General features: G+C 49.3%; 1 protein-coding gene across 1 annotated transcript in view; it reads right to left on the bottom strand.

Moving 5' to 3' along the window:
* Positions 1 to 16879, bottom strand: part of PTP4A3 (protein tyrosine phosphatase 4A3) — a 146163-nt gene that overhangs the window by 115416 nt on the left and 13868 nt on the right. Inside the window, exon 2 of the mRNA XM_040355190.1 lies at positions 16244 to 16292. The gene's annotated coding sequence lies outside the window, so the exon portion shown is untranslated. The remainder of the gene's footprint in view (positions 1 to 16243; positions 16293 to 16879) is intronic.

The raw sequence follows: 16879 nt of genomic DNA, 5'->3' as shown, positions 1-16879 counted from the left end.
GCAACTCAAGAAAGGCAACAGCAACTCAAGAAAGGCAACAGCAACTCAAGAAAGGCAACAGCAACTCAAGAAAGGCAACAGCAACTCAAGAAAGGCAACAGCAACTCAAGAAAGGCAACAGCAACTCAAGAAAGGCAACAGCAACTCAAGAAAGGCAACAGCAACTCAAGAAAGGCAACAGCAACTCAAGAAAGGCAACAGCAACTCAAGTAAGCACTCGTTACACCCAAGGAATGCAGAATACCATCTCTGACCGCACAAAACATCCAACCATGAAGACCACACCGGGTGCCACTCCTGTCAGCTAAAGACAGGAAACTGAGGCTACAATTCACACAGGATCACCAACATTGGACAATAGAAGATTGGAAAAACGTTGCCGGGTCTGATGAGTCTGGATTTCAGCTGCGACATTCAGAGGGTGGGGTCAGAATTTGGCGCCTGGATCCGTCCTGCCTTGTATCACCGATTGAGGCTGGTGGTGGGGGTGTAATGGCGGGGGGGGGGATATTTTCTTGGCACACTTTGGGCCCCTTAGTACCAATTGAGCATCATTTATACACCACGGCCTCCCCGAGTATTGTTGGTGACCATATCCATCCCTTTATGACTCCAGTGTCCCCATCTTCTGATGGCTCCTCCCAGCAGGATAATGTCACCATGTCACAAAGCTCCAATCATCGCACCACTGGACAATGAGGTCCCTGTCCTCCAATGGCCTCCACACTCACCACATCTCATCCAATAGAGACCCTTTGATGGGAGATTCGGCATCATGGAGGGGCAGCCGACAAATCTGCAGCAACTGTGTGATGTCATCGGGTCACTATGGAGGAAAGTCTCTGAGGAACGTTTCCAACACCTTGCTGTATCTATTCCACCAAGAATGAGGGCCAAAGGGGGTCCAACCCAGGACTAGCAAGGGGGACGTAATAAAGGGGGTCCAACCCGGTACTAGCAAGGGGGGAACCTAATAAAGGGGTCCAACCTGCTACTAATAAGGGGGACCTAATAAAGGGGGTCCAACCCGGTACTAGCAAGGGGGACCTAATAAAGGGGGTCCAACCCAGGACTAGCAAGGGGGACCCAATAAGGGGGTCCAACCCAGGACTAGCAAGGGGGACCCAATAAGGGGGTCCAACCCAGGACTAGCAAGGGGGACCCAATAAATGGGGTCGGTGAGTATATATATTATATACACACACACACACACACACACACACACACACACAATGTACATGTGACAGTTGTACACAACAGGCAGGCATCACAAACACTGCGCATAGAAATAGAACACATTTTCCCCTTTAGCGGATCTCGCACGGCTCTCCGGGCTGGGAAAACAGCCATTTATGTTAATTACCAGATACGTGAGGCGAAGACGAGACAAGTCATGTCCACAACCTATAATCACCTAATTCTGAGCTTTTAATTGTACTATGGAGAGCTTAGCAGCAGCTACAAGACGACGTCTGTGCCAACCCTGAGAGACGCGCGGCGCAGTCTCTGTCCTAGGACTGAAGGCCAAATAAAAATCATTCAGGAGATCCAGATTGCCTAAAAGAGCAATGCAAGACCAGAGAAAAAAAAAATATCAGCCAACTGCTAACACAATCTAGAGAAAGCTGCAAATGTGCTATAAAACGAAAGAAAGGAAAAAAAAAAAAAAACACTTAGAGCCGGTTCACACTTCCGCGGCACGACTTCAGAGGCGACCTGCAAAACGACTTCTGTATAGAGGTCAATGCAGGTTGCCCCCAAAAGTCGTGCAAGAACCTTTTGAGTCGCTCCTATTAGAACGGTTCCATTGCATCGAATGGGACGCGACTCGTCAGGCGGCTGAGCCCCAGTGTGAGCCGGTGATCTGCCGATAAGGTTCCGGCTAACGTGAAAGTGCCTGCGCAGGCGCAATCTGATCTGCCAATATGGTTCCAGCTAACGAGAAAGTTCCTTTAAGGACTGCGCAGGCGCAAACTTGCCGACAGAAATCTTCGAACCTCGGCCGGCATTCAAGGCGACATGGATTTCGAGGAAAGTGGCCAGTCGGCCTCGCTTGGCTCGCTCCGCTCGTCCTCCTGGCTCTTCTTTTAACATCCTCCAATCCACGGGGATGTTAAAGAATGAGCCTGGATGCCGGGCGAGGTTCGGAGATTTCCATCGGCAAGTTTGGTAAGCTGGTATGGGTGCTGGGAAATTTGTGTCCAGTTAGGATGCTGTATATAGCTTCCTGAAAACATTACAGCACAATAGATGTAAAGCCCAAACTTAAAGCGGTAGTTCACCCTCCTTCACCCCATTATTCCATTACTTTCGGCATCGTAGCGCGAGCTACGGTATGCCGGTCTTAAATTTTTAAACCCCGTACTCACTGTGCTATTGTTGATTGAAGATTCTGACTCCCGCGGGGAATGGGCGTGCCTATGGAGAGGGAGGATGATTGACGGCCGGCTCTGGCACGTCACGCTCCCCGAAGACAGCCGGAGTAGGTCTCGGCTATTCACAGCGCCTGCGCACAGGCTATGCGCAGGCGCCGTGAATAGCCAAGCCTATTTCGGCTATTTCCGGAGAAGCGTGACGTGCCAGGGCCGGCCGTCAATCACCTTCTCTCACCATAGGAACGCCCATTCCCCGGATTCTTCAATCAACGATAGCACAGTGAGTACGGGCATAAAAAATGTAAGACCGGCATACCGTAGCTCGCGCTACGATGCCGAATTTAATTGTCTAATAAAAAAAAAACTTTTTTTTTTTTTTTAACAGGGCGAACCCCCGCTTTAAAGCGGAGGTTCACCCAAAAAACAAGTATATAACATTACATTCAGTATACCTCAAACATGTACAGTATGGCGTTTTTTTTGGGGGGGTGGGGGGGGTACATACGGTATTATCGGTATTTTCCTCCCGTCTTCCGGGTACTCATTCCCGCGGGAGTGGGTGTTCCTGTGCAGTGCCGCAATGTCATCTGGGACTTCGCCCATATGATTGACGTGCCTGAGAAAAACTCCCCCCCCCCCCCCCCTGGCTGATAAGGCGCACCACGACTTTCCGAAAGTAACCGAACTGCGAGTCAGCTCTACACGGCTCCTAGTTGGTGCGCAGGCGCCGTATAGAGCCGACTCGCAGTTCGGCCATTTTCGGAAACTCATGAATCGCCTTATCCGCCGGTGGGAGTTTCTCAGGCACGTCAATCATATGGGTGAAGTCCCAGATGATATTGCGGCACTGCACAGGAACACCCAGTTGTCATTTTCACAGTAAACAATGGATTTTTTTTGCTGTGAAAATGACAATTGTCCCAAAAATATATCAAAATTGTCCGAAGTGTCCGCCATAATGTCGCAGTCACGAGAAAAAAAAAAAAAAAAAAAAAAAAACACAACACGCTGATCGCCGCCATTAATAGTAAAAAAAATAAAAAATAAATAAAAATTATAAAAATGCAATAAAACTACCCCCTATTTTGTAAACGCTATAAATTTTGCGCAAACCAACCGATAAACGCTTATTGCGATTTTTTTTACCAAAAATAGGTAGAAGAATACGTATCGGCCTAAACTGAGGAAAAAAAATGTTTATATATTTTTGGGGGATATTTATTATAGCCAAAAGTAAATATTGCATTTCTTTCAAAATTTACGCTCTTTTTTGTTTATAGCGCAAAAACTAAAAACCACAGAGGTGATCAAATACCACCAAAAGAAAGCTCTATTTGTGGGGGAAAAAAAGGGATTTTTATTAACAGCTTACCTGTAAAATCCTTTTCTTGTAGTACATCACGGGACACAGAGCAGCATAGCCATTACATATGGGTTATATAGTGTACCTTCAGGTGATGGACACTGGCACTCTCCGACAGGAAGTTCCCTCCCTATATAACCCCCACCCATAGTGGGAGTACCTCAGTTTTGTAGCAAGCAATATGCATCCCAAAATTCCCCATAAGAGGGGTGGGAGCTCTGTGTCCCGTGATGTACTACAAGAAAAGGATTTTACAGGTAAGCTGTTAATAAAAATCCCTTTTTCTTTATCGTACATCACGGGACACAGAGCAGCATAGCCATTACATATGGGATGTCCCCAAGCAATGCCCCATGAGGGGAGGGAGACAACCAGAAAAAACCAAACAAGAGGTGCCACCGGACAAGAGGAGATTAAACTGCGGCCCGCAGTACCGCCTGCCCAAAGGCTGAATCAGCGTTCCTCCTAACGTCCATTTGATAAAATTTTGCAAATGTGTGGACAGATGACCAGGTTGCTGCCCTGCAGACCTGAGCCATAGGGACCTGGTGATACGCTGCCCAAGAGGCACTTATAGCTCTAGTGGAATGAGCCTTAACCGATAAGGGTGGACTCTTCCCCTTCAGGCCATAGGCCTGAATAATCGTCTGCCTAATCCACTTAGAAATAGTGGCCTTAGACGCTGCCTGGCCCTTCTTGGGCCCTTCCGGCAGAATGAATAAGACGTCCGTCTTACGAATCTGGGCTGTAGCTTCCAAGTAAATCTTTACAGCTCTAACTACATCCAAGGAATGTAGTAACCTCTCTTCCTTAGAAGAAGGCTTTGGAAAAAATGATGGAAGAATCACATCTTGATTAAGGTGAAAATTTGATACCACCTTAGGCAGGAAGGACGGAAGCGGCCGCAAAACGACCCTGTCCTTATGCAATAATAAATAAGGTGCCTTACATGACAAGGCTGCCAACTCCGACACCCTTCTGGCGGATGCCATGGCCACCAGAAACACTAGTTTCCTAGTCAAAAGGACCAAAGGAATCACGGACAAGGGCTCAAAGGGCTGCCTTTGCAAGGCCGATAGAACCAAATTTAGATCCCAAGGATACAGGGGAGCTTTAATCGGGGGATTCACCCGAATAACACCTTGTAAAAAGGATTTCATTAAGGAATGGGCAGCCAACGATCTCTGGAAGAAGACCGACAAGGCAGACACCTGCCCCTTGATTGTGCCGACCGCCAAACCTTTTTCCACTCCCAACTGTAAAAACTCCAGGATTCTCCCAATAGTATATTTGCGGGGATCCCATTTCCTGGTTTCACACCAGGTAATATAGGCCTTCCACACCCTATAGTATATCAACCTGGAAACTGGTTTTCTTGCGTTTATAAGGGTAGAAACGACCTGCCCTGAAAGGCCTCTGTTTCTGAGAATCAGGGACTCAGCCGCCAGGCCGTTAAATTTAGGGCCTGTAAGGCAGGGTGGTAGAATGGCCCTTGTGAGAGGAGGTCCGGACGTAGAGGGAGGACCCAAGGCTCCTCTACGGTCATCCTTTTTATCAAGGAGTACCAAGGTCTTCGGGGCCACGCTGGGGCCACTAGAATCGCTGGCTTGCGTTCCCTTTGAATTCTGTGAAGAAGACGGGGTAGCATCCGTATTGGAGGGAAGGCATAGATTAGCGCAAACTGATGCCAAGGACACACCAAGGCATCTGTCCCGCAGGCCAATGGATCCCTCGTTCGAGAGACAAAGTTTGCTACTTTGGCATTGAATCTGGACGCCATAATGTCCACCTCCGGAGTACCCCACTTCCGGCAAATGACCTGGAACACTTCGGGATGGAGGGACCACTCCCCTGGGGACATCTGAAGTCCGCTTGCCAATTGTCCACCCCGGGGATAAAGATAGCTGAGATGCAGGGGACATGGGCTTCTGCCCATGAAAAGATCCGATCTACCTCCCTTTGGGCTGCCTGACTCCTGGTGCCACCCTGGTGGTTTATATAAGCTACGGCAGTGGCATTGTCGGATTGTACCCTTACTGGGGAGCCCTGCAGAACCTCCGTCCAGCCCAAAAGAGCCAACCGAGCTGCTCGGATCTCTAAGACATTTATGGGTAGGGCTGATTCTGCCCTTGACCATCTCCCCTGTAGGGTTAAATCGTCTAGGACTGCACCCCAACCTGATAGGCTGGCGTCCGTGGTTACTATCCTCCATGAGGGGGGATTGAACGATCTTCCTTTCAGAAGATTTTTTGTGACTAGCCACCAACACAGGCTCTGCCTTACCGCATAGGGAAGGGAGATGGGAAGATCCAAGGCCTGGAGTCTTTTGTCCCAGGCCGCGAGAATTGCTCTCTGTAGCCTCCGAGAATGGATCTGGGCATAGGGCACTGCCTCGAAGGTGGCCACTAGCTTTCCCAACAGGCGCATGCAGAGGCGTATAGATGGCCTTGTGCTGCTTAGGACTATGTGGATTAACTCCCTTATCGAGTCCACTCTGGACTGGGGCAGGAAGATCCGTTGTTGTCTTGTATCTAAAATCAGACCTAGATACTCCAACCTTCTTGTGGGCTGTAAAGCCGATTTGTCCCGGTTTAGAACCCAACCCAGGGACTCTAGGCAGTTTACTGCTAGCAACACTGCCCGATTTAGACCGGCCGCTGAGTGGTCGACTACCAGAAGATCGTCTAGGTAGGCCATGATCAGAATGCCCTGTTCCCTTAGGATGGCTAATACGGGGGCCAGGATCTTCGTGAAAACCCGAGGGGCCGTGGCTAGTCCGAACGGAAGAGCCACGAACTGATAATGCCGATAGTTTAGGGCAAAACGCAGATACCTGTAATGGCCTGGGAAAATCGGAACGTGCAGGTATGCGTCCTTTATATCGATGGAGGCCAAGAACTCCTTTCCTTGGAGGGCGGCCACCACCGAACGAATGGACTCCATTCGAAAAGACCGGACTCTTAAAAAGCGGTTTAATAACTTTAGGTCCAGAATAGGCCTGACGTCGCCGTTTGGCTTCGGGACAACGAAGAGGTTTGAGTAAAACCCTTGTCCTTGCTCCCCTGCTGGTACTTCCATAATCACTCCTTGAGATAGGAGTCGCTCTAGGGCGGACAGAAGCGATGCCTGCCTCTGAGGGTCGCCTGGAAGTCTTGACATTTGAAAGTGAGGAGGGGGGAACTCCCGAAACTCCAGCTTGTACCCCTGAGTTACTGAGGACAGAACCCATTGGTCGGTAACTTGGGCCCCCCACAACTCCGAGAACAACCGGAGTCTTCCCCCCACTCGAGAGAGTGGGGGCGCCCCTTCACAAGGCTGCCTTAGGGGCAGCCTTAACCGGCTTACGGTTCCACGGTCTCTTGTTCCCTGCAGCTTGCCCCTGGGGCCTGTTTGCAGCTGCGCGTCCAGGAGGCCGTCGATACTGCCTAGAGAATGAGGGCCCTGGAACTGGAGAGGTTGGGCGCTTAAAAGAGGGACCTCGGAACCTTTTCTTAACCGGCAAAAGGGTGCTCTTACCACTAGAGATCTTTTGAATATATTTGTCAAGATCTTCTCCAAACAATCTCTCTCCTTGAAAGGAGAATCCTGTAAGGAGTTTTTTGCAGGGGGTTTCTGCAGACCAGTTCTTTAACCAAAGTAATCTTCTCATGTGGACCAAATACAGGGATAGGCGGGACGCCTGTTGGATTGAATCCTTGATAGCGTCTACCGCGAAACATAAGGCTCTAGGTAGATCGGCTAAGTCCTGAGCCTGTTGAGCCGGGAGGTCCTTTAGGGCCTGCTTGGCCTGGTCTTTTAAAGCCTGGCAGACGCCAATGGCAGCTACAGCTGGCTGGACCACTGCCCCCGCTGTGGAAAAGGATGCCTTTAGTAAGGTCTCAAGCCTTTTATCCACAGGATCTTTGAACATGTGAATATTGTCCACTGGACATGTTAAAGCTTTATTGACACATATGGCTGCGTCAACAGTGGGGACAGCCCATTTTTTTGAAAACTCCTCCTCTAAAGGGTACATAACTGCGAACCTTTTAGGAGGCAAAAAAATCCTGTCTGGCTTAACCCAGTCCTGAAATATCAGGTCCTTTAACAAAGGATGGACCGGGAACACCAGGTTGGCTTGGGGCGCCTTTAGGGAGCCCAATGAGGACACAGCGGAGGCCAGAGGCTGAGGCAAAGGCATTTTAAAAGCTGACCGCACCATATCCGTTAAGGACTGAACCCACAATTTTTCTGCGTGAGAAGCTGAAAAAGGTTCTTCTATAGTAGAATCTTCAGAACCCAAATGGTCCAGATGATCCTCAGCCTGGTCTCCTGTATCTTCCAATTCCTCAGTGGAAAGGACATCTTCCTCAGGAGATTAAAACCTGGGAGACGGGGACCTAGCCCGCTTCTTCCCGGATAAAGAGGCCGTAATAAGAGCGGCCATCCTCTTTTCAAATCCACCCAAGGTGGAGGCTAACATCTCTTCCGTGACATAGGAAGGAGTTGGTTGAATAGGGCCCGCCATAGCACCTAGCAACCCCGATGGCTCACCCAGGGCAGCAACCTCCGGATCCTCCGGGGAGGTAGGGGCAGGTGGATTCTGGGAAATATCCTCCGAGCCCGATGGGGAACCCTTCGGCTTTTTAACACCTTTAGCATTTTTAGCGTTCCCTGCACCCTTAGGAGCCATAATAACAAATCTGAGATACTCCGCTAATATACAACTAACTGTAATAGCTGGAGAAAAACACACATTTAAATAAATGAGGAAAAAAATTTTAGGCTAGGGTAATGTTAGACAGAAACTAAACTTCCCAAAACCTAACAAGAGAAAGCAATATTGAGCCCCAAGGGCTTAATCATATCCTAATATTGCTTCCCTTAATGCTGGGCTAAGAGAGTACCAAATACTAAGTACTCTGACTGCTACTTAGTACACCGGCTTTATAGAGAAAATATGAGCTTAAACAGCTCTTTAGCAAGGTGTGTACAAAAAAACGGCCACTAGGTGTCACTGTGTCAGCATAACATAGGCAAACCTATCCTGCTCAGCTCAGCATCGCTGCTCCGTGTCCCTTCACAGCCTTCAGCAAACTGACAGGCTAAATAGAGTTTTTCCCTCTGATGTACAGAGGGGAGGGAACTCCCTGGGCGTCCCCCGCCCCTCCACGCAGCGTCGGCGCCTATAACAGTGCGCGCGCACGCGCGCGCTCCCGACGCCGCTCTCAGGAAGCAGGAAGCAGAATCCATGTGGGGAGAGGAGCCCGGGAGCTGCTGGAGACACACAGACATCAGGAAGTAAGTAATTTAAACCTGACATGCTCCCTTTTACATTTCATGGAGAAAACACCTTGTAGCAGCAGCAGCAGTCTATTAGCCCAGCCAGAGGAACAGTATACCTGGGTGTTTGAGCCATCCAGTCATGCAGACTTTGTGGTTTCTCTTTTAGCCCATGCACAGAGGCATAAAAAAGGCTTTTCCCCAGAGTCCCCTGTGGGGAGCCCACTGACAAACCAAGTTCCGTAGGCCCCCCGCTTACCTTTCCACGCCGCAGGGTATTGCTCATGCAAGAGGCCCAATCTTCCCCCTTCACCGTGGGTATGGTCATAGACCTTCAGGGACCGGGGTCCAAGTCAGGAACACCACACACCTGGACCTATACAGCACTACTGGCAGCAGGTATTCATAGGTTAAAAAACCCAGTCCTGGAACCCAGAGTCCAGCCCTCCAAGGAGAGGCATTATAGGCAAAACCCCATCCACGAATTGGGGCCCGGGTACCGTCCACTTTGGCTATGAAGCACCTTGGACGGATCCGGTCGGCTGGCCCTGGTCCCAAGGACAAACTGCAGGCACAACCTTCAACGTGCACCAACACCTAAGACACTGGCGAAAAAACTGAGGTACTCCCACTATGGGTGGGGGTTATATAGGGAGGGAACTTCCTGTCGGAGAGTGCCAGTGTCCATCACCTGAAGGTACACTATATAACCCATATGTAATGGCTATGCTGCTCTGTGTCCCGTGATGTACGATAAAGAAAAGGACGCCAATTTTGTTTGGGAGCCACTTCGCACGACCGCGCAATTGTCAGTTAAAGCTACGCAGTGCCGAATCACAAAAACTGGCCGGGTCCTTCACCTGCCAAAAGGTCCGGGTCTTAAGTGGTTAAAAGGGCATTTTTTGTAAATTTTTCAAATGACCAAAGTTATTTTTTTATTGCATTTTAGTGTAAATGAGGTATTTTTGACCCCAGATCTCATATATAAAAGAGGACCTGTCGTGCTTTTTTCTGTTACAAGGGATGTTTACATTCCTTGTAATAGGAATAAAAGAACCATACATTTTTTTTTTTTTTTTAAAGAGTAAAAATAAAGTAAAATAAACAAAACTAACGCACACGTGAGCAGCGCCTGCGTAAGAAAACAGTGTTCAAACTAGGGGTGCAACGGATCAAAAAAAAAAATCACGGATCGGATCGATCCTCGGATCAGGAGTCACGGATCGATCCTCGGACGGATCAGCAAAAAAGAAAAAAAAAAAAAAAAAATCTAATCTTGTGGTGCTCCACTCCGGTGTCCCCCCCCTCCTCGGGTGACTCTGGTGTCCGCCCCTCCCCCTCCTCGGGTGACTCTGGTGTCCGTCTTCCCCCCCTCCGTACAAAAACAGTCTTTTTCGGTCCACGTGCAGATCTCAAAGACAGGTCCACGTGCCTGCATACGGTGGTCCCGGGTCTGTAGTCAGCGCAGTGATGCGGGGAGGAGTGCAACGCTGTGCACTGGCAAGCACATGGGGTGGAGCAAGATGGCTGCCGCTCCGGAGCTAGGCCGAAGCCTGGGACTTTCCTACGGCCGAGGCTCCGGAGCGCTCCGCGGATCGCATGGTGTGCCGATCCGAACGGGGTGACCCGTTCGGATCACGGATCGGTGACGATCCGTTGCACCCCTAGTTCAAATCACACGTGAGGTACCGCTGCGATCATTAGAGCCCTGGACCTCCTTAAAACATGCAACATGTAGAATTTTTTAAACTTCACCTATAGAGATTTTTAAGGGTAAAAGCGTGTCGCCATTCCACGAGCGGGCGGAATTTTGAAGCGTGTCATGTTGGGTATCAATTTACTTGACGCAACATTATTGTAACGGTCAGGAGTTAACGCCGTTACGACATTCCATTCCACCAACCCAAGACAGCTTCCGACACTCCACAATCCAGCAGACAGGACCCATTGGATTTCCCCAGAAGAACGAGACACAACTCTGTTCTCTGGTTCCAAACAGAATTACTTTAATGGTAAACTCAGGTTTCTTATACACAGTTAGGAAGCATGCTGCAGTAATCAAAGAGACACACTCCACCCACAATATCACACAAGGGGTGCCAACAAGTCCCCCTCAATCCACATCTTAGAAAGACTTTCTGACTCCGCGATAAGCTATTCTCACCTGCTACACAATACACATTCCTTTAGCGAACATAAATCAGACGTCTGACCTTTAGAGTGTTAACTCACATCACATATCAGCATCAATAGAACTTTCACACAATACAGGGTTAGTTAGCATAGCACCATTAAATATCTTAGGAGCCAGTCTTAATTAACACAATAGACAATAGAATGCAATCACAGCAAGCTTTCATCACTACAGCCAGGTAGCTGGAGGTGATTAACATCAATTAACATCTCAACAGTCTATGTTCCACATTGAAGGAGACACTTTATTGACCTGTTGTGTTCAGAATGAACAACTTGTAATATTTCAAGATATCCTGCAATACATGAATCATCATTACTGTCCTATCTCATGTAATCCGAGATATCATTTCTCAGTCATCCTATGCCCCTAGTGGACATAGGATGACCCGAATTGGGCCTGCCAGGCCTTGCCATGTGGCCCGCGCAGCGGCCCCCCCATCAGCAGGGGGGGATCGCTCTCTCATGGACGTGATTAGTGGGTCACCCCATTCGGATCGGCACACCACGCGATCCGCGAAGCACTCCGCAGCCTCGGCCATAGGAAAGTGAGAGGAGACGAAGGGGACCCCAGAGAGGAGACGAAGGGGACCCCAGAGAGGAGACGAAGGGGACCCCAGAGAGGAGACGAAGGGGACCCCAGAGAGGAGACGAAGGGGACCCCAGAGAGGAGACGAAGGGGACCCCAGAGAGGAGACGAAGGGGACCCCAGAGAGGAGACGAAGGGGACCCCAGAGAGGAGACGAAGGGGACCCCAGAGAGGAGACGAAGGGGACCCCAGAGAGGAGACGAAGGGGACCCCAGAGAGGAGACGAAGGGGACCCCAGAGAGGAGACGAAGGGGACCCCAGAGAGGAGACGAAGGGGACCCCAGAGAGGAGACGAAGGGGACCCCAGAGAGGAGACGAAGGGGACCCCAGAGAGGAGACGAAGGGGACCCCAGAGAGGAGGAGGCAGCGCACTCCTGAACCCTGTGCTCCCCACGCAGCGCACTCCTGAACCCTGTGCTCCCCACGCAGCGCACTCCTGAACCCTGCGCTCCCTACGCAGCGCAAGAAACTGGAGTGCAGATACAACCGGCTCTTTGACGACAACCAAACTGCTGATGCGGCCCCCGATGAATTTTAGTTTGACACCCCTGCCCTAGACACAAGAGTCATTGGTGAAGCCGACACAGGAGTACCCCATATCCTTCAAGAGCCTCTGGGTCCCACGGGCCATACCGTTACAATTATCTTTCACAATATAAAAAAATTAAAATAAAGTGCTCTAGTAGCTTCTTCCCCAGCCATAGCGGCCAGAGAAAGTGACCCTTGAATCTAGGGCTGACCTATTGTGTGCAGCTTTCTTGTTCATTCTAGCTAGGGGAAAAACAGTGAACGGATGTTCGCAGGCATCCCTCAATTCTACCCAGTCATACCCACTATAGGGGTCCTGGGCTCTGCTGTCCCACCTGCCTTGGAAACATGGGGCCACGGGGTCTAGATGCGGTACTGGAGGGGTGTCGGCGCAGTCAGTGCCGGGGGGGGGGGGGGGGAGGGGAGGCCGAGAGGTGGGCAGCCATACATGCATCCAGCAGGAAGGGGTTAAATAAAAAGGTGTATTGTTCACCTGGATGTGAAGAATGTTGTCATCGCTGTGAGAAGATTTACAGACCTTGTCCCATGTATGGATTGGATTTAGACTTGTTTGCTCATTACACAGGTAAATCCCCTAAATACACTCCCGGGGCATCAAAACAAAAAAGGTGGGCAAAGTCCTACCGATTCCGGAGCCTTATTGCCAGCGTGCTGCAGAGAAGGACTCTAGCTCTGTGTGGGGGAAGCAGCGGTCTCTCGGCAGAGGTTGGACAGCCCCCCTTGCGTTAGGCTGATAAACGCTGCAGTCAGCAAAACTCCTCTTCTCCCTGCCAAGGAGGTGTGTCAGACCTATGCAGTGAGACCACCGATTTCACACAGAGAGCGAGGGTCTTTTTCTACAGCATGCTGGAGTGTGACTGGCTTTTCTACTCCGGCGGTGGCTACTTTGTAAAGAAAATGATTAATAAGCAAAGTTATTGCAAAAGAGGTCTGTCTGTATACACACACAATAATATATATATATATATATATATATATATATATACACACACACACACACTACATCTAAAACATGTTATACTCCTCTGTGCAAGGGTTTTAAACATAGTGGCCCAAACCTTCTCAACACCCCCCCCCCCCCCCCAAGCTCCTCTTTTTTGATTGCTCTCACAGGGAGCAGCATTCCATGGGAGCAACTGTGTGGGTGCGCTTAGAGTCCTGCTGCTGCATCCATTGACACAAGCAGCAAGACTCGGCTCCGCCCGTCCTCCCCAGCTTCCATGTCAATGGATTTGATTGACAGCAGCAGGAGCCAATGGCTCCTGCTGCTATCATTCTATTCAATGAGGACCCTAGACATCGACTGGAGCTGCTGTGCTTGTCACTGGAAAAGATAGAGTTCAGGTAAGCAAAAAGGGGGGGGGGGGGCTGCAGCACAGAATGCTTTGAGGTGAAAAACCTTGAGCGTTTAAAAAAACTCTTCATTTTGAATGAGCTACCAATGCACCAGAATGGGCCGAGCCACACCCAAAGAGGGAGAGGGAGAAGCACACACACACACACAAGAAAGTGGGAAAGAAAGCGGCGGGCACAAGCGGGAAAGAAAGCGGCGGGCACAAGCGGGAAAGAAAGAAAGCGGCGGGCACAAGCGGGAAAGAAAGAAAGCGGCGGGCACAAGCGGGAAAGAAAGAAAGCGGCGGGCACGCAAGAAAGAAAGAAAGCGGCGGGCACGCAAGAAAGAAAGAAAGAGGCGGGCACGCGAAAGAAAGAAAGAGGCGGGCGAAAGAAAGAAAGAGGCGGGCACAAGAAAGAAAGAAAGAAAGAGAGGCGGGCACAAGAAAGAAAGAAAGAAAGCGGCGGGCACAAGAAAGAAAGAAAGAAAGCGGCGGGCACAAGAAAGAAAGAAAGAAAGCGGCGGGCACAAGAAAGAAAGAAAGAAAGAAAGCGGCGGGCACAAGAAAGAAAGAAAGAAAGAAAGCGGCGGGCACAAGAAAGAAAGAAAGAAAGCGGCGGGCACAAGAAAGAAAGAAAGAAAGAAAGCGGCGGGCACAAGAAAGAAAGAAAGAAAGCGGCGGGCACAAGAAAGAAAGAAAGCGGCGGGCACAAGAAAGAAAGAAAGAAAGAAAGAAAGCGACGGGCACAAGAAAGAAAGAAAGAAAGAAAGCGGCGGGCACAAGAAAGAAAGAAAGAAAGAAAGCGGCGGGCACAAGAAAGAAAGAAAGAAAGCGGCGGGCACAAGAAAGAAAGAAAGAAAGAAAGAAAGCGGCGGGCACAAGAAAGAAAGAAAGAAAGAAAGAAAGCGGCGGGCACAAGAAAGAAAGAAAGAAAGAAAGCGGCGGGCACAAGAAAGAAAGCGGCGGGCACAAGAAAGAAAGAAAGAAAGAAAGAAAGAAAGAAAGAAAGAAAGAAAGAAAGAGAGAAAGAGGCGGGCACAAGAAAGAAAGAAAGAGAGAAAGAGGCGGGCACAAGAAAGAAAGAAAGAGGCGGGCACAAGAAAGAAAGAAAGAGGCGGGCACAAGAAAGAAAGAAAGAGGCGGGCACAAGAAAGAAAGAAAGAAAGAGGCGGGCACAAGAAAGAAAGAAAGAAAGAGGCGGGCACAAGAAAGAAAGAAAGAAAGAGGCGCGCACAAGAAAGAAAGAAAGAAAGAGGCGGGCACAAGAAAGAAAGAAAGAAAGAGGCGGGCACAAGAAAGAAAGAAAGAAAGAGGCGGGCACAAGAAAGAAAGAAAGAGGCGGGCACAAGAAAGAAAGAAAGAAAGAGGCGGGCACAAGAAAGAAAGAAAGAAAGAGGCGGGCACAAGAAAGAAAGAAAGAAAGAGGCGGGCACAAGAAAGAAAGAAAGAGGCGGGCACAAGAAAGAAAGAAAGAGGCGGGCACAAGAAAGAAAGAAAGAGGCGGGCACAAGAAAGAAAGAAAGAAAGAAAGAAAGCGGCGGGCACAAGAAAGAAAGAAAGAAAGCGGCGGGCACAAGAAAGAAAGCGGCGGGCACAAGAAAGAAAGAAAGAGGCGGGCACAAGAAAGAAAGAAAGAAAGAAAGCGGCGGGCACAAGAAAGAAAGCGGCGGGCACAAGAAAGAAAGCGGCGGGCACAAGAAAGAAAGCGGCGGGCACAAGAAAGAAAGCAGAGCGAGTTTGTGTGTTAAAGCGGAGGTTCACCCACAACAACAACTTCAGCTTATTCAGACCAGCTCCGTATTTACATACACATTCCGGTTTCCATAATTTTTAAAACGGTTCCAATACCTGTATTCAGTAGACAATAGCAGCCACTTCCTGGTATCCCTCCTGCGGGAGTGGGCGTGGCTTTGTTTCTCAGCGCCCCTGTGTTTGCTGGGACAGGATCGCGGTGTCTCCTGGGAGCACACAGTGTCACGCTTCCCGGGAGACGATTCCCAACACAGACTGACGAGATATCGCAAGATTTTGCTCGTCACATGACAAGTGAAGCGGGTCACGTGATGAGGGCGGATCCAATTCCGCCATTTTAAATATTGGCAAACAGGTGAAATCTGGGATATCCGCATTCACTGAATCCCGGAAGTATTTGCTTGTGGGCTTCACAGTGCCCACAAGCAAGATGGAACCTTACAGGACGAATTTTTATAAATACTTATTTACGGCCGAATGCAGATGCCTAGAAAATTCAGAGACGTGAGTACACTGTTAATTTTAAAAGCAGTAGATGCACAGGTAAAAAAAAATAAAAAATTTCCCGCGGAACCCCCGCTTTAAGGTGAGCTGCCAGTCTAAGCGGGTGCACTAATGTGAGGCATAGTGTGAATGGACCCTTCGAAATACAAGGCAATAAACACGGGACAACCTCAGAACTGTAAGAATCCTCCATAGAGGAATGTTGGAGAATAGTTGCATGGAGGAGGATATAGATGGAGGGACTGAGCGCTCATGGCGTGGGATCGATCCTCCCTGCACAGCACACAACACAGAATGTCAGATATTTATCTATAGTACTTACTTGCTGCCAGTGTCACCTCCGTCACACTATTCATGTACAAGACATTCACCTGGAAAACAGAGGAAATCTCTTTATTACATGTATTCCTTCAACAGCCAATCAGCTTTCAGTTCAGTATGAAGATCAAACATGGAAGTTACATTGTATAAAAAATATATATATATATATATATTAATCAGTTCAGCTCCAAATTTTTTTTGCATACATGTAAAAAAATCTTAATTTTCGGCAATAAAATTAAACCCCCAGAACATTCGATATTTTCTGAAATCGGAGGCTCTGTAGAATAAAAAAAAAGTGATCGTTGCAAATTCTCATTTCATGTTTGCGCAAATTTTCAGAAAAAAAAAAAAAAGTTTTAGTGCAAAACCACACCATATAAAATACAGGGCTCGACAAAATCCGGGCGCCAGGTCGCAATTGTGACAAGGAATTGAGACCTGGCGCCCGCCGGTAATTGAGGACGCGGCTTTGCGGCCTATAAGGCCACGGGCCCGCCGATCGCATGGCGGGGGAGCACGGAGGCACAGTGAGCGCCCCACCTCCCCCTCCGCGTGATCGCGGCGGGCCCACGACGGCCGGCAATTGAGGCCGCGGCTTTGCGGCCTTGTGAAGTGCCAAGCATCCTCCTGTCAC

This window comes from Rana temporaria, chromosome 5, assembly GCF_905171775.1.
Source record: "Rana temporaria chromosome 5, aRanTem1.1, whole genome shotgun sequence".
In the NCBI taxonomy this organism is placed as follows: domain Eukaryota; kingdom Metazoa; phylum Chordata; class Amphibia; order Anura; family Ranidae; genus Rana; species Rana temporaria.
Note: the sequence above shows the minus strand (reverse complement) of the source record. Positions and strands in the feature narration are given on the sequence as shown.